A 21,236-nucleotide genomic window follows, 5' to 3' on the forward strand; every position below is an offset into this window, starting at 1 on the left:
TTTCCATTGAGACAAAAGAGAGCGCATTAGTGCGGGGGCATTTCTTACATTGATGAAACGATATCTCTGTTGAATGCTCATAGTGTAAAGAGCTATAATGTGATTTGATTCTGTTCAGATACATTCTCCTTAACAGTGTTAAATATGCAAACGTTTATCAGGATAGGCAAGTTATATCATAATGATCATCTTTGACTGTAACATATTAAAACATTTTACATTTCCAAACTAATACACCCATTTCTTTGTCTCTCACATGGGCTGCGCCAAAGAGCAATGATTGGCACGTTGGACTTTGCATGCAAAGGTACCAGTCCAAATCTTGGGGGTACTATTTTATTACTCTTGACCTTTTCTATTTCTGTCACCTTTGTTTATTGATAGCTCAAATCCAACACCAGTAGGTTGAAAGAGACAATTATTGATTCCTTTCAAAACGTCCATCAGCTTGAACAAGTTACAGAAATACAAACATTATAATACGTTTACATCACATTCCTACACAAAATAGTGTGACATTAAGAAATCCTATCCTGTTTTTCTGAAATGCATTTCAGAGGCCTGATTCCCAGCATCCCTTTTTGAAGCTTTCTGCGCTATTGATAAGGCGAATTTAGCACATTTTGAAAGAGAAGTGTTCTTAAATCAAACCTAGAGAACCACAATGACGGTATCATTCAGATAGTACAAATGTTTTTTGTATATTAGTATGGAAATTGTGAAATAAAACGTTTTTCATGCTGATTTTCAACAGTCGATCTGCAATCGTGAAACATAAGCTTTTGTTTGGAGGCCTCACAGGTACTGATCTAATTTTCTCTTTTAAGATTATTCACAAATCATATGATATGCTTTGTATAAATCAACTATATTGTTAGATCGAAATTGAGTAAAAAGTGACTATCTCAATTTCATGACATATAGAAGAGTAAGAAGAAGAAGCTCATGTTTCAAATGTGGAGAGGCAACAACTTTTCATTATTTTCACCTCTACTAATTATATGCATTTTTATAATGTATGTGTTTATGTTGTCCTATAAATATACAGAGACATATAGCAAGATATAGGGAGATACATACGTGTAAAGTGGATATGTACAAGTTTACAAGTAAATGAGATGTTTTTCCAATTAATAATTCTAAGAACTGAATGGAAAAGAAAATCGTAAAGTTTAGATAAGTCCCACTGTGATTTGTACTCAGATCCCGGTTTTCAGAGTCTAGAGTGCTAAGCATGATACCATCAAACCACCTGTACCAGGTTGAGCTTTTCATTTTGAGAGAAGAGATTGCATTCACGGGGGAATCTTATATTTTATTGCAAAATCGTATCTCACATAAAAAGTACTGTTCAACAGAGTGATAGCGTTACTTGAGTCCTCTGGGCAACATCCTTCCCTAACATAGTTCAATATGCAAAAGTTGAACAGAATAGAAAAGTAATAACATTCTGTTGGTCTTTGACTGTAGAACATTAAAAACTTTGAAATGTTCACATTGCTGCAGCAATTTGCTCCCTTGTCACATGGGAGGTTCCATGGTGTAATGGTTAGCACTTTGGACTTTGAATCCAAGGATCCGAGTTCAAATCTCGGTGGGACCACTTTCATGACTGTTGATCAAATCTTTTTCTGTCAAGTGTATTCATAAATATCACAAATCTAACACGGGTAGAGTGAAACATTAATTTATTGATTGTATTCTGAAAGTCTATTCGATGTGAGCAAATGATAGAACTTTTAGAAAACATGGAAATTAAATGGCTCAAAATAATGAGACATTTTGCGAGCTGACTGTTTTCTCAAACTCATCACAGGGGGCTGATGCAAGATATTACTTTCTTAAATCTTACTGTTATTGATAAGGGGAAGATGGAACTTTTTAATTGGAAATCCTTCATTAAAACAAAACTTGAGGAATCAAATTGTGTATTATGGGGACAGAAGATATGACGTTTTGAATAACAATCGTGAAATTCAGACACACATATATTTACACTCTGATTTTCTAAAGTAAATCCATAACCATAAAGTAAAATCTTTCGAAAGACGTGTCAAAGGTAATAATCTGAATTTCTCTTTCAAAGAAATTCACAATTAAATGCACTGTGTAAGTCAAGCATGTTGTCATATAAGAAATCAGCAAAAATTAACTATCTCATTACTGGTCATATAGATGAGAGAGGAAATGAACCTAACGTTTAAATTGTGGATGGGAAACAACAGTTTTTAGTTTTCAGCTTCAATACATATGTTTATGAATAATTGATTTCTTTATATAGTCTTATCGCTATCTAGACGGATATAGCTATGTATACATAGATGCATACTTATACGTTGATAAGTATCAGTATAAAACATTGACGTTATGTTTTTCCAAGACCAAATTCTAAGAAATGGGTGAAATAGTAAATCTCATAATTCAAGCAGGTCCCACCGAGATTTGAACTCGGATCGCTGGATTCAGAGTCCAGAGTGCTAAACCATTACACCATGGAACCCTCCCATACATGAGTCATTTTTCCATTGAGACAAAAGAGAGCGCATTAGTGCGGGGGCATTTCTTACATTGATGAAACGATATCTCTGTTGAATGCTCATAGTGTAAAGAGCTATAATGTGATTTGATTCTGTTCAGATACATTCTCCTTAACAGTGTTAAATATGCAAACGTTTATCAGGATAGGCAAGTTATATCATAATGATCATCTTTGACTGTAACATATTAAAACATTTTACATTTCCAAACTAATACACCCATTTCTTTGTCTCTCACATGGGCTGCGCCAAAGAGCAATGATTGGCACGTTGGACTTTGCATGCAAAGGTACCAGTCCAAATCTTGGGGGTACTATTTTATTACTCTTGACCTTTTCTATTTCTGTCACCTTTGTTTATTGATAGCTCAAATCCAACACCAGTAGGTTGAAAGAGACAATTATTGATTCCTTTCAAAACGTCCATCAGCTTGAACAAGTTACAGAAATACAAACATTATAATACGTTTACATCACATTCCTACACAAAATAGTGTGACATTAAGAAATCCTATCCTGTTTTTCTGAAATGCATTTCAGAGGCCTGATTCCCAGCATCCCTTTTTGAAGCTTTCTGCGCTATTGATAAGGCGAATTTAGCACATTTTGAAAGAGAAGTGTTCTTAAATCAAACCTAGAGAACCACAATGACGGTATCATTCAGATAGTACAAATGTTTTTTGTATATTAGTATGGAAATTGTGAAATAAAACGTTTTTCATGCTGATTTTCAACAGTCGATCTGCAATCGTGAAACATAAGCTTTTGCTTGGAGGCCTCACAGGTACTGATCTAATTTTCTCTTTTAAGATTATTCACAAATCATATGATATGCTTTGTATAAATCAACTATATTGTTAGATCGAAATTGAGTAAAAAGTGACTATCTCAATTTCATGACATATAGAAGAGTAAGAAGAAGAAGCTCATGTTTCAAATGTGGAGAGGCAACAACTTTTCATTATTTTCACCTCTACTAATTATATGCATTTTTATAATGTATGTGTTTATGTTGTCCTATAAATATACAGAGACATATAGCAAGATATAGGGAGATACATACGTGTAAAGTGGATATGTACAAGTTTACAAGTAAATGAGATGTTTTTCCAATTAATAATTCTAAGAACTGAATGGAAAAGAAAATCGTAAAGTTTAGATAAGTCCCACTGTGATTTGTACTCAGATCCCGGTTTTCAGAGTCTAGAGTGCTAAGCATGATACCATCAAACCACCTGTACCAGGTTGAGCTTTTCATTTTGAGAGAAGAGATTGCATTCACGGGGGAATCTTATATTTTATTGCAAAATCGTATCTCACATAAAAAGTACTGTTCAACAGAGTGATAGCGTTACTTGAGTCCTCTGGGCAACATCCTTCCCTAACATAGTTCAATATGCAAAAGTTGAACAGAATAGAAAAGTAATAACATTCTGTTGGTCTTTGACTGTAGAACATTAAAAACTTTGAAATGTTCACATTGCTGCAGCAATTTGCTCCCTTGTCACATGGGAGGTTCCATGGTGTAATGGTTAGCACTTTGGACTTTGAATCCAAGGATCCGAGTTCAAATCTCGGTGGGACCACTTTCATGACTGTTGATCAAATCTTTTTCTGTCAAGTGTATTCATAAATATCACAAATCTAACACGGGTAGAGTGAAACATTAATTTATTGATTGTATTCTGAAAGTCTATTCGATGTGAGCAAATGATAGAACTTTTAGAAAACATGGAAATTAAATGGCTCAAAATAATGAGACATTTTGCGAGCTGACTGTTTTCTCAAACTCATCACAGGGGGCTGATGCAAGATATTACTTTCTTAAATCTTACTGTTATTGATAAGGGGAAGATGGAACTTTTTAATTGGAAATCCTTCATTAAAACAAAACTTGAGGAATCAAATTGTGTATTATGGGGACAGAAGATATGACGTTTTGAATAACAATCGTGAAATTCAGACACACATATATTTACACTCTGATTTTCTAAAGTAAATCCATAACCATAAAGTAAAATCTTTCGAAAGACGTGTCAAAGGTAATAATCTGAATTTCTCTTTCAAAGAAATTCACAATTAAATGCACTGTGTAAGTCAAGCATGTTGTCATATAAGAAATCAGCAAAAATTAACTATCTCATTACTGGTCATATAGATGAGAGAGGAAATGAACCTAACGTTTAAATTGTGGATGGGAAACAACAGTTTTTAGTTTTCAGCTTCAATACATATGTTTATGAATAATTGATTTCTTTATATAGTCTTATCGCTATCTAGACGGATATAGCTATGTATACATAGATGCATACTTATACGTTGATAAGTATCAGTATAAAACATTGACGTTATGTTTTTCCAAGACCAAATTCTAAGAAATGGGTGAAATAGTAAATCTCATAATTCAAGCAGGTCCCACCGAGATTTGAACTCGGATCGCTGGATTCAGAGTCCAGAGTGCTAACCATTACACCATGGAACCCTCCCATACATGAGTCATTTTTCCATTGAGACAAAAGAGAGCGCATTAGTGCGGGGGCATTTCTTACATTGATGAAACGATATCTCTGTTGAATGCTCATAGTGTAAAGAGCTATAATGTGATTTGATTCTGTTCAGATACATTCTCCTTAACAGTGTTAAATATGCAAACGTTTATCAGGATAGGCAAGTTATATCATAATGATCATCTTTGACTGTAACATATTAAAACATTTTACATTTCCAAACTAATACACCCATTTCTTTGTCTCTCACATGGGCTGCGCCAAAGAGCAATGATTGGCACGTTGGACTTTGCATGCAAAGGTACCAGTCCAAATCTTGGGGGTACTATTTTATTACTCTTGACCTTTTCTATTTCTGTCACCTTTGTTTATTGATAGCTCAAATCCAACACCAGTAGGTTGAAAGAGACAATTATTGATTCCTTTCAAAACGTCCATCAGCTTGAACAAGTTACAGAAATACAAACATTATAATACGTTTACATCACATTCCTACACAAAATAGTGTGACATTAAGAAATCCTATCCTGTTTTTCTGAAATGCATTTCAGAGGCCTGATTCCCAGCATCCCTTTTTGAAGCTTTCTGCGCTATTGATAAGGCGAATTTAGCACATTTTGAAAGAGAAGTGTTCTTAAATCAAACCTAGAGAACCACAATGACGGTATCATTCAGATAGTACAAATGTTTTTTGTATATTAGTATGGAAATTGTGAAATAAAACGTTTTTCATGCTGATTTTCAACAGTCGATCTGCAATTGTGAAACATAAGCTTTTGCTTGGAGGCCTCACAGGTACTGATCTAATTTTCTCTTTTAAGATTATTCACAAATCATATGATATGCTTTGTATAAATCAACTATATTGTTAGATCAAAATTGAGTAAAAAGTGACTATCTCAATTTCATGACATATAGAAGAGTAAGGAGAAGAAGCTCATGTTTCAAATGTGGAGAGGCAACAACTTTTCATTATTTTCACCTCTACTAATTATATGCATTTTTATAATGTATGTGTTTATGTTGTCCTATAAATATACAGAGACATATAGCAAGATATAGGGAGATACATACGTGTAAAGTGGATATGTACAAGTTTACAAGTAAATGAGATGTTTTTCCAATTAATAATTCTAAGAACTGAATGGAAAAGAAAATCGTAAAGTTTAGATAAGTCCCACTGTGATTTGTACTCAGATCCCGGTTTTCAGAGTCTAGAGTGCTAAGCATGATACCATCAAACCACCTGTACCAGGTTGAGCTTTTCATTTTGAGAGAAGAGATTGCATTCACGGGGGAATCTTATATTTTATTGCAAAATCGTATCTCACATAAAAAGTACTGTTCAACAGAGTGATAGCGTTACTTGAGTCCTCTGGGCAACATCCTTCCCTAACATAGTTCAATATGCAAAAGTTGAACAGAATAGAAAAGTAATAACATTCTGTTGGTCTTTGACTGTAGAACATTAAAAACTTTGAAATGTTCACATTGCTGCAGCAATTTGCTCCCTTGTCACATGGGAGGTTCCATGGTGTAATGGTTAGCACTTTGGACTTTGAATCCAAGGATCCGAGTTCAAATCTCGGTGGGACCACTTTCATGACTGTTGATCAAATCTTTTTCTGTCAAGTGTATTCATAAATATCACAAATCTAACACGGGTAGAGTGAAACATTAATTTATTGATTGTATTCTGAAAGTCTATTCGATGTGAGCAAATGATAGAACTTTTAGAAAACATGGAAATTAAATGGCTCAAAATAATGAGACATTTTGCGAGCTGACTGTTTTCTCAAACTCATCACAGGGGGCTGATGCAAGATATTACTTTCTTAAATCTTACTGTTATTGATAAGGGGAAGATGGAACTTTTTAATTGGAAATCCTTCATTAAAACAAAACTTGAGGAATCAAATTGTGTATTATGGGGACAGAAGATATGACGTTTTGAATAACAATCGTGAAATTCAGACACACATATATTTACACTCTGATTTTCTAAAGTAAATCCATAACCATAAAGTAAAATCTTTCGAAAGACGTGTCAAAGGTAATAATCTGAATTTCTCTTTCAAAGAAATTCACAATTAAATGCACTGTGTAAGTCAAGCATGTTGTCATATAAGAAATCAGCAAAAATTAACTATCTCATTACTGGTCATATAGATGAGAGAGGAAATGAACCTAACGTTTAAATTGTGGATGGGAAACAACAGTTTTTAGTTTTCAGCTTCAATACATATGTTTATGAATAATTGATTTCTTTATATAGTCTTATCGCTATCTAGACGGATATAGCTATGTATACATAGATGCATACTTATACGTTGATAAGTATCAGTATAAAACATTGACGTTATGTTTTTCCAAGACCAAATTCTAAGAAATGGGTGAAATAGTAAATCTCATAATTCAAGCAGGTCCCACCAAGATTTGAACTCGGATCGCTGGATTCAGAGTCCAGAGTGCTAACCATTACACCATGGAACCCTCCCATACATGAGTCATTTTTCCATTGAGACAAAAGAGAGCGCATTAGTGCGGGGGCATTTCTTACATTGATGAAACGATATCTCTGTTGAATGCTCATAGTGTAAAGAGCTATAATGTGATTTGATTCTGTTCAGATACATTCTCCTTAACAGTGTTAAATATGCAAACGTTTATCAGGATAGGCAAGTTATATCATAATGATCATCTTTGACTGTAACATATTAAAACATTTTACATTTCCAAACTAATACACCCATTTCTTTGTCTCTCACATGGGCTGCGCCAAAGAGCAATGATTGGCACGTTGGACTTTGCATGCAAAGGTACCAGTCCAAATCTTGGGGGTACTATTTTATTACTCTTGACCTTTTCTATTTCTGTCACCTTTGTTTATTGATAGCTCAAATCCAACACCAGTAGGTTGAAAGAGACAATTATTGATTCCTTTCAAAACGTCCATCAGCTTGAACAAGTACCAGAAATACAAACATTATAATACGTTTACATCACATTCCTACACAAAATAGTGTGACATTAAGAAATCCTATCCTGTTTTTCTGAAATGCATTTCAGAGGCCTGATTCCCAGCATCCCTTTTTGAAGCTTTCTGCGCTATTGATAAGGCGAATTTAGCACATTTTGAAAGAGAAGTGTTCTTAAATCAAACCTAGAGAACCACAATGACGGTATCATTCAGATAGTACAAATGTTTTTGTATATTAGTATGGAAATTGTGAAATAAAACGTTTTTCATGCTGATTTTCAACAGTCGATCTGCAATCGTGAAACATAAGCTTTTGCTTGGAGGCCTCACAGGTACTGATCTAATTTTCTCTTTTAAGATTATTCACAAATCATATGATATGCTTTGTATAAATCAACTATATTGTTAGATCAAAATTGAGTAAAAAGTGACTATCTCAATTTCATGACATATAGAAGAGTAAGGAGAAGAAGCTCATGTTTCAAATGTGGAGAAGCAACAACTTTTCATTATTTTCACCTCTACTAATTATATGCATTTTTATAATGTATGTGTTTATGTTGTCCTATAAATATACAGAGACATATAGCAAGATATAGGGAGATACATACGTGTAAAGTGGATATGTACAAGTTTACAAGTAAATGAGATGTTTTTCCAATTAATAATTCTAAGAACTGAATGGAAAAGAAAATCGTAAAGTTTAGATAAGTCCCACTGTGATTTGTACTCAGATCCCGGTTTTCAGAGTCTAGAGTGCTAAGCATGATACCATCAAACCACCTGTACCAGGTTGAGCTTTTCATTTTGAGAGAAGAGATTGCATTCACGGGGGAATCTTATATTTTATTGCAAAATCGTATCTCACATAAAAAGTACTGTTCAACAGAGTGATAGCGTTACTTGAGTCCTCTGGGCAACATCCTTCCCTAACATAGTTCAATATGCAAAAGTTGAACAGAATAGAAAAGTAATAACATTCTGTTGGTCTTTGACTGTAGAACATTAAAAACTTTGAAATGTTCACATTGCTGCAGCAATTTGCTCCCTTGTCTCATGGGAGGTTCCATGGTGTAATGGTTAGCACTTTGGACTTTGAATCCAAGGATCTGAGTTCAAATCTCGGTGGGACCACTTTCATGACTGTTGATCAAATCTTTTTCTGTCAAGTGTATTCATAAATATCACAAATCTAACACGGGTAGAGTGAAACATTAATTTATTGATTGTATTCTGAAAGTCTATTCGATGTGAGCAAATGATAGAACTTTTAGAAAACATGGAAATTAAATGGCTCAAAATAATGAGACATTTTGCGAGCTGACTCTGTTTTCTCAAACTCATCACAGGGGGCTGATGCAAGATATTACTTTCTTAAATCTTACTGTTATTGATAAGGGGAAGATGGAACTTTTTAATTGGAAATCCTTCATTAAAACAAAACTTGAGGAATCAAATTGTGTATTATGGGGACAGAAGATATGACGTTTTGAATAACAATCGTGAAATTCAGACACACATATATTTACACTCTGATTTTCTAAAGTAAATCCATAACCATGAAGTAAAATCTTTCGAAAGACGTGTCAAAGGTAATAATCTGAATTTCTCTTTCAAAGAAATTCACAATTAAATGCACTGTGTAAGTCAAGCATGTTGTCATATAAGAAATCAGCAAAAATTAACTATCTCATTAATGGTCATATAGATGAGAGAGGAAATGAACCTAACGTTTAAATTGTGGATGGGAAACAACAGTTTTTAGTTTTCAGCTTCAATACATATGTTTATGAATAATTGATTTCTTTATATAGTCTTATCGCTATCTAGACGGATATAGCTATGTATACATAGATGCATACTTATACGTTGATAAGTATCAGTATAAAACATTGACGTTATGTTTTTCCAAGACCAAATTCTAAGAAATGGGTGAAATAGTAAATCTCATAATTCAAGCAGGTCCCACCAAGATTTGAACTCGGATCGCTGGATTCAGAGTCCAGAGTGCTAACCATTACACCATGGAACCCTCCCATACATGAGTCATTTTTCCATTGAGACAAAAGAGAGCGCATTAGTGCGGGGGCATTTCTTACATTGATGAAACGATATCTCTGTTGAATGCTCATAGTGTAAAGAGCTATAATGTGATTTGATTCTGTTCAGATACATTCTCCTTAACAGTGTTAAATATGCAAACGTTTATCAGGATAGGCAAGTTATATCATAATGATCATCTTTGACTGTAACATATTAAAACATTTTACATTTCCAAACTAATACACCCATTTCTTTGTCTCTCACATGGGCTGCGCCAAAGAGCAATGATTGGCACGTTGGACTTTGCATGCAAAGGTACCAGTCCAAATCTTGGGGGTACTATTTTATTACTCTTGACCTTTTCTATTTCTGTCACCTTTGTTTATTGATAGCTCAAATCCAACACCAGTAGGTTGAAAGAGACAATTATTGATTCCTTTCAAAACGTCCATCAGCTTGAACAAGTACCAGAAATACAAACATTATAATAAGTTTACATCACATTCCTACACAAAATAGTGTGACATTAAGAAATCCTATCCTGTTTTTCTGAAATGCATTTCAGAGGCCTGATTCCCAGCATCCCTTTTTGAAGCTTTCTGCGCTATTGATAAGGCGAATTTAGCACATTTTGAAAGAGAAGTGTTCTTAAATCAAACCTAGAGAACCACAATGACGGTATCATTCAGATAGTACAAATGTTTTTGTATATTAGTATGGAAATTGTGAAATAAAACGTTTTTCATGCTGATTTTCAACAGTCGATCTGCAATCGTGAAACATAAGCTTTTGCTTGGAGGCCTCACAGGTACTGATCTAATTTTCTCTTTTAAGATTATTCACAAATCATATGATATGCTTTGTATAAATCAACTATATTGTTAGATCAAAATTGAGTAAAAAGTGACTATCTCAATTTCATGACATATAGAAGAGTAAGGAGAAGAAGCTCATGTTTCAAATGTGGAGAAGCAACAACTTTTCATTATTTTCACCTCTACTAATTATATGCATTTTTATAATGTATGTGTTTATGTTGTCCTATAAATATACAGAGACATATAGCAAGATATAGGGAGATACATACGTGTAAAGTGGATATGTACAAGTTTATAAGTAAATGAGATGTTTTTCCAATTAATAATTCTAAGAACTGAATGGAAAAAGAAAATCGTAAAGTTTAGATAAGTCCCACTGTGATTTGTACTCAGATCCCGGTTTTCAGAGTCTAGAGTGCTAAGCATGATACCATCAAACCACCTGTACCAGGTTGAGCTTTTCATTTTGAGAGAAGAGATTGCATTCACGGGGGAATCTTATATTTTATTGCAAAATCGTATCTCACATAAAAAGTACTGTTCAACAGAGTGATAGCGTTACTTGAGTCCTCTGGGCAACATCCTTCCCTAACATAGTTCAATATGCAAAAGTTGAACAGAATAGAAAAGTAATAACATTCTGTTGGTCTTTGACTGTAGAACATTAAAAACTTTGAAATGTTCACATTGCTGCAGCAATTTGCTCCCTTGTCACATGGGAGGTTCCATGGTGTAATGGTTAGCACTTTGGACTTTGAATCCAAGGATCCGAGTTCAAATCTCGGTGGGACCACTTTCATGACTGTTGATCAAATCTTTTTCTGTCAAGTGTATTCATAAATATCACAAATCTAACACGGGTAGAGTGAAACATTAATTTATTGATTGTATTCTGAAAGTCTATTCGATGTGAGCAAATGATAGAACTTTTAGAAAACATGGAAATTAAATGGCTCAAAATAATGAGACATTTTGCGAGCTGACTGTTTTCTCAAACTCATCACAGGGGGCTGATGCAAGATATTACTTTCTTAAATCTTACTGTTATTGATAAGGGGAAGATGGAACTTTTTAATTGGAAATCCTTCATTAAAACAAAACTTGAGGAATCAAATTGTGTATTATGGGGACAGAAGATATGACGTTTTGAATAACAATCGTGAAATTCAGACACACATATATTTTACACTCTGATTTTCTAAAGTAAATCCATAACCATAAAGTAAAATCTTTCGAAAGACGTGTCAAAGGTAATAATCTGAATTTCTCTTTCAAAGAAATTCACAATTAAATGCACTGTGTAAGTCAAGCATGTTGTCATATAAGAAATCAGCAAAAATTAACTATCTCATTACTGGTCATATAGATGAGAGAGGAAATGAACCTAACGTTTAAATTGTGGATGGGAAACAACAGTTTTTAGTTTTCAGCTTCAATACATATGTTTATGAATAATTGATTTCTTTATATAGTCTTATCGCTATCTAGACGGATATAGCTATGTATACATAGATGCATACTTATACGTTGATAAGTATCAGTATAAAACATTGACGTTATGTTTTTCCAAGACCAAATTCTAAGAAATGGGTGAAATAGTAAATCTCATAATTCAAGCAGGTCCCACCAAGATTTGAACTCGGATCGCTGGATTCAGAGTCCAGAGTGCTAACCATTACACCATGGAACCCTCCCATACATGAGTCATTTTTCCATTGAGACAAAAGAGAGCGCATTAGTGCGGGGGCATTTCTTACATTGATGAAACGATATCTCTGTTGAATGCTCATAGTGTAAAGAGCTATAATGTGATTTGATTCTGTTCAGATACATTCTCCTTAACAGTGTTAAATATGCAAACGTTTATCAGGATAGGCAAGTTATATCATAATGATCATCTTTGACTGTAACATATTAAAACATTTTACATTTCCAAACTAATACACCCATTTCTTTGTCTCTCACATGGGCTGCGCCAAAGAGCAATGATTGGCACGTTGGACTTTGCATGCAAAGGTACCAGTCCAAATCTTGGGGGTACTATTTTATTACTCTTGACCTTTTCTATTTCTGTCACCTTTGTTTATTGATAGCTCAAATCCAACACCAGTAGGTTGAAAGAGACAATTATTGATTCCTTTCAAAACGTCCATCAGCTTGAACAAGTACCAGAAATACAAACATTATAATAAGTTTACATCACATTCCTACACAAAATAGTGTGACATTAAGAAATCCTATCCTGTTTTTCTGAAATGCATTTCAGAGGCCTGATTCCCAGCATCCCTTTTTGAAGCTTTCTGCGCTATTGATAAGGCGAATTTAGCACATTTTGAAAGAGAAGTGTTCTTAAATCAAACCTAGAGAACCACAATGACGGTATCATTCAGATAGTACAAATGTTTTTGTATATTAGTATGGAAATTGTGAAATAAAACGTTTTTCATGCTGATTTTCAACAGTCGATCTGCAATCGTGAAACATAAGCTTTTGCTTGGAGGCCTCACAGGTACTGATCTAATTTTCTCTTTTAAGATTATTCACAAATCATATGATATGCTTTGTATAAATCAACTATATTGTTAGATCAAAATTGAGTAAAAAGTGACTATCGAAAATTTCATGACATATAGAAGAGTAAGGAGAAGAAGCTCATGTTTCAAATGTGGAGAAGCAACAACTTTTCATTATTTTCACCTCTACTAATTATATGCATTTTTATAATGTATGTGTTTATGTTGTCCTATAAATATACAGAGACATATAGCAAGATATAGGGAGATACATACGTGTAAAGTGGATATGTACAAGTTTATAAGTAAATGAGATGTTTTTCCAATTAATAATTCTAAGAACTGAATGGAAAAAGAAAATCGTAAAGTTTAGATAAGTCCCACTGTGATTTGTACTCAGATCCCGGTTTTCAGAGTCTAGAGTGCTAAGCATGATACCATCAAACCACCTGTACCAGGTTGAGCTTTTCATTTTGAGAGAAGAGATTGCATTCACGGGGGAATCTTATATTTTATTGCAAAATCGTATCTCACATAAAAAGTACTGTTCAACAGAGTGATAGCGTTACTTGAGTCCTCTGGGCAACATCCTTCCCTAACATAGTTCAATATGCAAAAGTTGAACAGAATAGAAAAGTAATAACATTCTGTTGGTCTTTGACTGTAGAACATTAAAAACTTTGAAATGTTCACATTGCTGCAGCAATTTGCTCCCTTGTCACATGGGAGGTTCCATGGTGTAATGGTTAGCACTTTGGACTTTGAATCCAAGGATCCGAGTTCAAATCTCGGTGGGACCACTTTCATGACTGTTGATCAAATCTTTTTCTGTCAAGTGTATTCATAAATATCACAAATCTAACACGGGTAGAGTGAAACATTAATTTATTGATTGTATTCTGAAAGTCTATTCGATGTGAGCAAATGATAGAACTTTTAGAAAACATGGAAATTAAATGGCTCAAAATAATGAGACATTTTGCGAGCTGACTGTTTTCTCAAACTCATCACAGGGGGCTGATGCAAGATATTACTTTCTTAAATCTTACTGTTATTGATAAGGGGAAGATGGAACTTTTTAATTGGAAATCCTTCATTAAAACAAAACTTGAGGAATCAAATTGTGTATTATGGGGACAGAAGATATGACGTTTTGAATAACAATCGTGAAATTCAGACACACATATATTTACACTCTGATTTTCTAAAGTAAATCCATAACCATAAAGTAAAATCTTTCGAAAGACGTGTCAAAGGTAATAATCTGAATTTCTCTTTCAAAGAAATTCACAATTAAATGCACTGTGTAAGTCAAGCATGTTGTCATATAAGAAATCAGCAAAAATTAACTATCTCATTACTGGTCATATAGATGAGAGAGGAAATGAACCTAACGTTTAAATTGTGGATGGGAAACAACAGTTTTTAGTTTTCAGCTTCAATACATATGTTTATGAATAATTGATTTCTTTATATAGTCTTATCGCTATCTAGACGGATATAGCTATGTATACATAGATGCATACTTATACGTTGATAAGTATCAGTATAAAACATTGACGTTATGTTTTTCCAAGACCAAATTCTAAGAAATGGGTGAAATAGTAAATCTCATAATTCAAGCAGGTCCCACCAAGATTTGAACTCGGATCGCTGGATTCAGAGTCCAGAGTGCTAACCATTACACCATGGAACCCTCCCATACATGAGTCATTTTTCCATTGAGACAAAAGAGAGCGCATTAGTGCGGGGGCATTTCTTACATTGATGAAACGATATCTCTGTTGAATGCTCATAGTGTAAAGAGCTATAATGTGATTTGATTCTGTTCAGATACATTCTCCTTAACAGTGTTAAATATGCAAACGTTTATCAGGATAGGCAAGTTATATCATAATGATCATCTTTGACTGTAACATATTAAAACATTTTACATTTCCAAACTAATACACCCATTTCTTTGTCTCTCACATGGGCTGCGCCAAAGAGCAATGATTGGCACGTTGGACTTTGCATGCAAAGGTACCAGTCCAAATCTTGGGGGTACTATTTTATTACTCTTGACCTTTTCTATTTCTGTCACCTTTGTTTATTGATAGCTCAAATCCAACACCAGTAGGTTGAAAGAGACAATTATTGATTCCTTTCAAAACGTCCATCAGCTTGAACAAGTTACAGAAATACAAACATTATAATACGTTTACATCACATTCCTACACAAAATAGTGTGACATTAAGAAATCCTATCCTGTTTTTCTGAAATGCATTTCAGAGGCCTGATTACCAGCATCCCTTTTTGAAGCTTTCTGCGCTATTGATAAGGCGAATTTAGCACATTTTGAAAGAGAAGTGTTCTTAAATCAAACCTAGAGAACCACAATGACGGTATCATTCAGATAGTACAAATGTTTTTTGTATATTAGTATGGAAATTGTGAAATAAAACGTTTTTCATGCTGATTTTCAACAGTCGATCTGCAATCGTGAAACATAAGCTTTTGCTTGGAGGCCTCACAGGTACTGATCTAATTTTCTCTTTTAAGATTATTCACTAATCATATGATATGCTTTGTATAAATCAACTATATTGTTAGATCAAAATTGAGTAAAAAGTGACTATCTCAATATCATGACATATAGAAGAGTAAGGAGAAGAAGCTCATGTTTCAAATGTGGAGAGGCAACAACTTTTCATTATTTTCACCTCTACTAATTATATGCATTTTTATAATGTATGTGTTTATGTTGTCCTATAAATATACAGAGACATATAGCAAGATATAGGGAGATACATACGTGTAAAGTGGATATGTACAAGTTTATAAGTAAATGAGATGTTTTTCCAATTAATAATTCTAAGAACTGAATGGAAAAAGAAAATCGTAAAGTTTAGATAAGTCCCACTGTGATTTGTACTCAGATCCCGGTTTTCAGAGTCTAGAGTGCTAAGCATGATACCATCAAACCACCTGTACCAGGTTGAGCTTTTCATTTTGAGAGAAGAGATTGCATTCACGGGGGAATCTTATATTTTATTGCAAAATCGTATCTCACATAAAAAGTACTGTTCAACAGAGTGATAGCGTTACTTGAGTCATCTGGGCAACATCCTTCCCTAACATAGTTCAATATGCAAAAGTTGAACAGAATAGAAAAGTAATAACATTCTGTTGGTCTTTGACTGTAGAACATTAAAAACTTTGAAATGTTCACATTGCTGCAGCAATTTGCTCCCTTGTCACATGGGAGGTTCCATGGTGTAATGGTTAGCACTTTGGACTTTGAATCCAAGGATCCGAGTTCAAATCTCGGTGGGACCACTTTCATGACTGTTGATCAAATCTTTTTCTGTCAAGTGTATTCATAAATATCACAAATCTAACACGGGTAGAGTGAAACATTAATTTATTGATTGTATTCTGAAAGTCTATTCGATGTGAGCAAATGATAGAACTTTTAGAAAACATGGAAATTAAATGGCTCAAAATAATGAGACATTTTGCGAGCTGACTCTGTTTTCTCAAACTCATCACAGGGGGCTGATGCAAGATATTACTTTCTTAAATCTTACTGTTATTGATAAGGGGAAGATGGAACTTTTTAATTGGAAATCCTTCATTAAAACAAAACTTGAGGAATCAAATTGTGTATTATGGGGACAGAAGATATGACGTTTTGAATAACAATCGTGAAATTCAGACACACATATATTTACACTCTGATTTTCTAAAGTAAATCCATAACCATAAAGTAAAATCTTTCGAAAGACGTGTCAAAGGTAATAATCTGAATTTCTCTTTCAAAGAAATTCACAATTAAATGCACTGTGTAAGTCAAGCATGTTGTCATATAAGAAATCAGCAAAAATTAACTATCTCATTACTGGTCATATAGATGAGAGAGGAAATGAACCTAACGTTTAAATTGTGGATGGGAAACAACAGTTTTTAGTTTTCAGCTTCAATACATATGTTTATGAATAATTGATTTCTTTATATAGTCTTATCGCTATCTAGACGGATATAGCTATGTATACATAGATGCATACTTATACGTTGATAAGTATCAGTATAAAACATTGACGTTATGTTTTTCCAAGACCAAATTCTAAGAAATGGGTGAAATAGTAAATCTCATAATTCAAGCAGGTCCCACCGAGATTTGAACTCGGATCGCTGGATTCAGAGTCCAGAGTGCTAACCATTACACCATGGAACCCTCCCATACATGAGTCATTTTTCCATTGAGACAAAAGAGAGCGCATTAGTGCGGGGGCATTTCTTACATTGATGAAACGATATCTCTGTTGAATGCTCATAGTGTAAAGAGCTATAATGTGATTTGATTCTGTTCAGATACATTCTCCTTAACAGTGTTAAATATGCAAACGTTTATCAGGATAGGCAAGTTATATCATAATGATCATCTTTGACTGTAACATATTAAAACATTTTACATTTCCAAACTAATACACCCATTTCTTTGTCTCTCACATGGGCTGCGCCAAAGAGCAATGATTGGCACGTTGGACTTTGCATGCAAAGGTACCAGTCCAAATCTTGGGGGTACTATTTTATTACTCTTGACCTTTTCTATTTCTGTCACCTTTGTTTATTGATAGCTCAAATCCAACACCAGTAGGTTGAAAGAGACAATTATTGATTCCTTTCAAAACGTCCATCAGCTTGAACAAGTACCAGAAATACAAACATTATAATACGTTTACATCACATTCCTACACAAAATAGTGTGACATTAAGAAATCCTATCCTGTTTTTCTGAAATGCATTTCAGAGGCCTGATTCCCAGCATCCCTTTTTGAAGCTTTCTGCGCTATTGATAAGGCGAATTTAGCACATTTTGAAAGAGAAGTGTTCTTAAATCAAACCTAGAGAACCACAATGACGGTATCATTCAGATAGTACAAATGTTTTTGTATATTAGTATGGAAATTGTGAAATAAAACGTTTTTCATGCTGATTTTCAACAGTCGATCTGCAATCGTGAAACATAAGCTTTTGCTTGGAGGCCTCACAGGTACTGATCTAATTTTCTCTTTTAAGATTATTCACAAATCATATGATATGCTTTGTATAAATCAACTATATTGTTAGATCAAAATTGAGTAAAAAGTGACTATCTCAATTTCATGACATATAGAAGAGTAAGGAGAAGAAGCTCATGTTTCAAATGTGGAGAAGCAACAACTTTTCATTATTTTCACCTCTACTAATTATATGCATTTTTATAATGTATGTGTTTATGTTGTCCTATAAATATACAGAGACATATAGCAAGATATAGGGAGATACATACGTGTAAAGTGGATATGTACAAGTTTACAAGTAAATGAGATGTTTTTCCAATTAATAATTCTAAGAACTGAATGGAAAAGAAAATCGTAAAGTTTAGATAAGTCCCACTGTGATTTGTACTCAGATCCCGGTTTTCAGAGTCTAGAGTGCTAAGCATGATACCATCAAACCACCTGTACCAGGTTGAGCTTTTCATTTTGAGAGAAGAGATTGCATTCACGGGGGAATCTTATATTTTATTGCAAAATCGTATCTCACATAAAAAGTACTGTTCAACAGAGTGATAGCGTTACTTGAGTCCTCTGGGCAACATCCTTCCCTAACATAGTTCAATATGCAAAAGTTGAACAGAATAGAAAAGTAATAACATTCTGTTGGTCTTTGACTGTAGAACATTAAAAACTTTGAAATGTTCACATTGCTGCAGCAATTTGCTCCCTTGTCTCATGGGAGGTTCCATGGTGTAATGGTTAGCACTTTGGACTTTGAATCCAAGGATCTGAGTTCAAATCTCGGTGGGACCACTTTCATGACTGTTGATCAAATCTTTTTCTGTCAAGTGTATTCATAAATATCACAAATCTAACACGGGTAGAGTGAAACATTAATTTATTGATTGTATTCTGAAAGTCTATTCGATGTGAGCAAATGATAGAACTTTTAGAAAACATGGAAATTAAATGGCTCAAAATAATGAGACATTTTGCGAGCTGACTCTGTTTTCTCAAACTCATCACAGGGGGCTGATGCAAGATATTACTTTCTTAAATCTTACTGTTATTGATAAGGGGAAGATGGAACTTTTTAATTGGAAATCCTTCATTAAAACAAAACTTGAGGAATCAAATTGTGTATTATGGGGACAGAAGATATGACGTTTTGAATAACAATCGTGAAATTCAGACACACATATATTTACACTCTGATTTTCTAAAGTAAATCCATAACCATGAAGTAAAATCTTTCGAAAGACGTGTCAAAGGTAATAATCTGAATTTCTCTTTCAAAGAAATTCACAATTAAATGCACTGTGTAAGTCAAGCATGTTGTCATATAAGAAATCAGCAAAAATTAACTATCTCATTAATGGTCATATAGATGAGAGAGGAAATGAACCTAACGTTTAAATTGTGGATGGGAAACAACAGTTTTTAGTTTTCAGCTTCAATACATATGTTTATGAATAATTGATTTCTTTATATAGTCTTATCGCTATCTAGACGGATATAGCTATGTATACATAGATGCATACTTATACGTTGATAAGTATCAGTATAAAACATTGACGTTATGTTTTTCCAAGACCAAATTCTAAGAAATGGGTGAAATAGTAAATCTCATAATTCAAGCAGGTCCCACCAAGATTTGAACTCGGATCGCTGGATTCAGAGTCCAGAGTGCTAACCATTACACCATGGAACCCTCCCATACATGAGTCATTTTTCCATTGAGACAAAAGAGAGCGCATTAGTGCGGGGGCATTTCTTACATTGATGAAACGATATCTCTGTTGAATGCTCATAGTGTAAAGAGCTATAATGTGATTTGATTCTGTTCAGATACATTCTCCTTAACAGTGTTAAATATGCAAACGTTTATCAGGATAGGCAAGTTATATCATAATGATCATCTTTGACTGTAACATATTAAAACATTTTACATTTCCAAACTAATACACCCATTTCTTTGTCTCTCACATGGGCTGCGCCAAAGAGCAATGATTGGCACGTTGGACTTTGCATGCAAAGGTACCAGTCCAAATCTTGGGGGTACTATTTTATTACTCTTGACCTTTTCTATTTCTGTCACCTTTGTTTATTGATAGCTCAAATCCAACACCAGTAGGTTGAAAGAGACAATTATTGATTCCTTTCAAAACGTCCATCAGCTTGAACAAGTACCAGAAATACAAACATTATAATAAGTTTACATCACATTCCTACACAAAATAGTGTGACATTAAGAAATCCTATCCTGTTTTTCTGAAATGCATTTCAGAGGCCTGATTCCCAGCATCCCTTTTTGAAGCTTTCTGCGCTATTGATAAGGCGAATTTAGCACATTTTGAAAGAGAAGTGTTCTTAAATCAAACCTAGAGAACCACAATGACGGTATCATTCAGATAGTACAAATGTTTTTGTATATTAGTATGGAAATTGTGAAATAAAACGTTTTTCATGCTGATTTTCAACAGTCGATCTGCAATCGTGAAACATAAGCTTTTGCTTGGAGGCCTCACAGGTACTGATCTAATTTTCTCTTTTAAGATTATTCACAAATCATATGATATGCTTTGTATAAATCAACTATATTGTTAGATCAAAATTGAGTAAAAAGTGACTATCTCAATTTCATGACATATAGAAGAGTAAGGAGAAGAAGCTCATGTTTCAAATGTGGAGAAGCAACAACTTTTCATTATTTTCACCTCTACTAATTATATGCATTTTTATAATGTATGTGTTTATGTTGTCCTATAAATATACAGAGACATATAGCAAGATATAGGGAGATACATACGTGTA

The 21,236-nt window shown here is 33.9% G+C and overlaps 16 non-coding genes across 16 annotated transcripts; 8 read left to right on the plus strand and 8 right to left on the minus strand.

The window, feature by feature from the left end:
- Positions 1–1,531: 1,531 nt before the first annotated feature.
- TRNAQ-UUG (transfer RNA glutamine (anticodon UUG)) lies at positions 1,532–1,603 on the plus strand. The gene has a single exon. It is a non-coding gene; the product is annotated as a tRNA-Gln (tRNA).
- An 824-nt stretch (positions 1,604–2,427) lies between these two features.
- Positions 2,428–2,500, minus strand: TRNAQ-CUG (transfer RNA glutamine (anticodon CUG)). Its single transcript has one exon. It is a non-coding gene; the product is annotated as a tRNA-Gln (tRNA).
- Positions 2,501–4,050: 1,550 nt separating this feature from the next.
- Positions 4,051–4,122, plus strand: TRNAQ-UUG (transfer RNA glutamine (anticodon UUG)). Its single transcript has one exon. It is a non-coding gene; the product is annotated as a tRNA-Gln (tRNA).
- An 824-nt stretch (positions 4,123–4,946) lies between these two features.
- Positions 4,947–5,018, minus strand: TRNAQ-CUG (transfer RNA glutamine (anticodon CUG)). Its single transcript has one exon. It is a non-coding gene; the product is annotated as a tRNA-Gln (tRNA).
- A 1,550-nt stretch (positions 5,019–6,568) lies between these two features.
- Positions 6,569–6,640, plus strand: TRNAQ-UUG (transfer RNA glutamine (anticodon UUG)). The gene has a single exon. It is a non-coding gene; the product is annotated as a tRNA-Gln (tRNA).
- Positions 6,641–7,464: 824 nt separating this feature from the next.
- On the minus strand, positions 7,465–7,536 carry TRNAQ-CUG (transfer RNA glutamine (anticodon CUG)). The gene has a single exon. It is a non-coding gene; the product is annotated as a tRNA-Gln (tRNA).
- A 1,549-nt stretch (positions 7,537–9,085) lies between these two features.
- On the plus strand, positions 9,086–9,157 carry TRNAQ-UUG (transfer RNA glutamine (anticodon UUG)). The gene has a single exon. It is a non-coding gene; the product is annotated as a tRNA-Gln (tRNA).
- An 826-nt stretch (positions 9,158–9,983) lies between these two features.
- Positions 9,984–10,055, minus strand: TRNAQ-CUG (transfer RNA glutamine (anticodon CUG)). Its single transcript has one exon. It is a non-coding gene; the product is annotated as a tRNA-Gln (tRNA).
- Positions 10,056–11,605: 1,550 nt separating this feature from the next.
- Positions 11,606–11,677, plus strand: TRNAQ-UUG (transfer RNA glutamine (anticodon UUG)). The gene has a single exon. It is a non-coding gene; the product is annotated as a tRNA-Gln (tRNA).
- Positions 11,678–12,502: 825 nt separating this feature from the next.
- On the minus strand, positions 12,503–12,574 carry TRNAQ-CUG (transfer RNA glutamine (anticodon CUG)). Its single transcript has one exon. It is a non-coding gene; the product is annotated as a tRNA-Gln (tRNA).
- A 1,551-nt stretch (positions 12,575–14,125) lies between these two features.
- TRNAQ-UUG (transfer RNA glutamine (anticodon UUG)) lies at positions 14,126–14,197 on the plus strand. The gene has a single exon. It is a non-coding gene; the product is annotated as a tRNA-Gln (tRNA).
- Positions 14,198–15,021: 824 nt separating this feature from the next.
- TRNAQ-CUG (transfer RNA glutamine (anticodon CUG)) lies at positions 15,022–15,093 on the minus strand. The gene has a single exon. It is a non-coding gene; the product is annotated as a tRNA-Gln (tRNA).
- Positions 15,094–16,644: 1,551 nt separating this feature from the next.
- TRNAQ-UUG (transfer RNA glutamine (anticodon UUG)) lies at positions 16,645–16,716 on the plus strand. Its single transcript has one exon. It is a non-coding gene; the product is annotated as a tRNA-Gln (tRNA).
- Positions 16,717–17,542: 826 nt separating this feature from the next.
- TRNAQ-CUG (transfer RNA glutamine (anticodon CUG)) lies at positions 17,543–17,614 on the minus strand. Its single transcript has one exon. It is a non-coding gene; the product is annotated as a tRNA-Gln (tRNA).
- Positions 17,615–19,163: 1,549 nt separating this feature from the next.
- TRNAQ-UUG (transfer RNA glutamine (anticodon UUG)) lies at positions 19,164–19,235 on the plus strand. The gene has a single exon. It is a non-coding gene; the product is annotated as a tRNA-Gln (tRNA).
- Positions 19,236–20,061: 826 nt separating this feature from the next.
- Positions 20,062–20,133, minus strand: TRNAQ-CUG (transfer RNA glutamine (anticodon CUG)). Its single transcript has one exon. It is a non-coding gene; the product is annotated as a tRNA-Gln (tRNA).
- Between the last annotated feature and the right edge of the window lie 1,103 nt (positions 20,134–21,236).

The sequence above is a fragment of the Lissotriton helveticus genome, chromosome 4_1, assembly GCF_964261635.1.
Source record: "Lissotriton helveticus chromosome 4_1, aLisHel1.1, whole genome shotgun sequence".
NCBI lineage: Eukaryota > Metazoa > Chordata > Amphibia > Caudata > Salamandridae > Lissotriton > Lissotriton helveticus.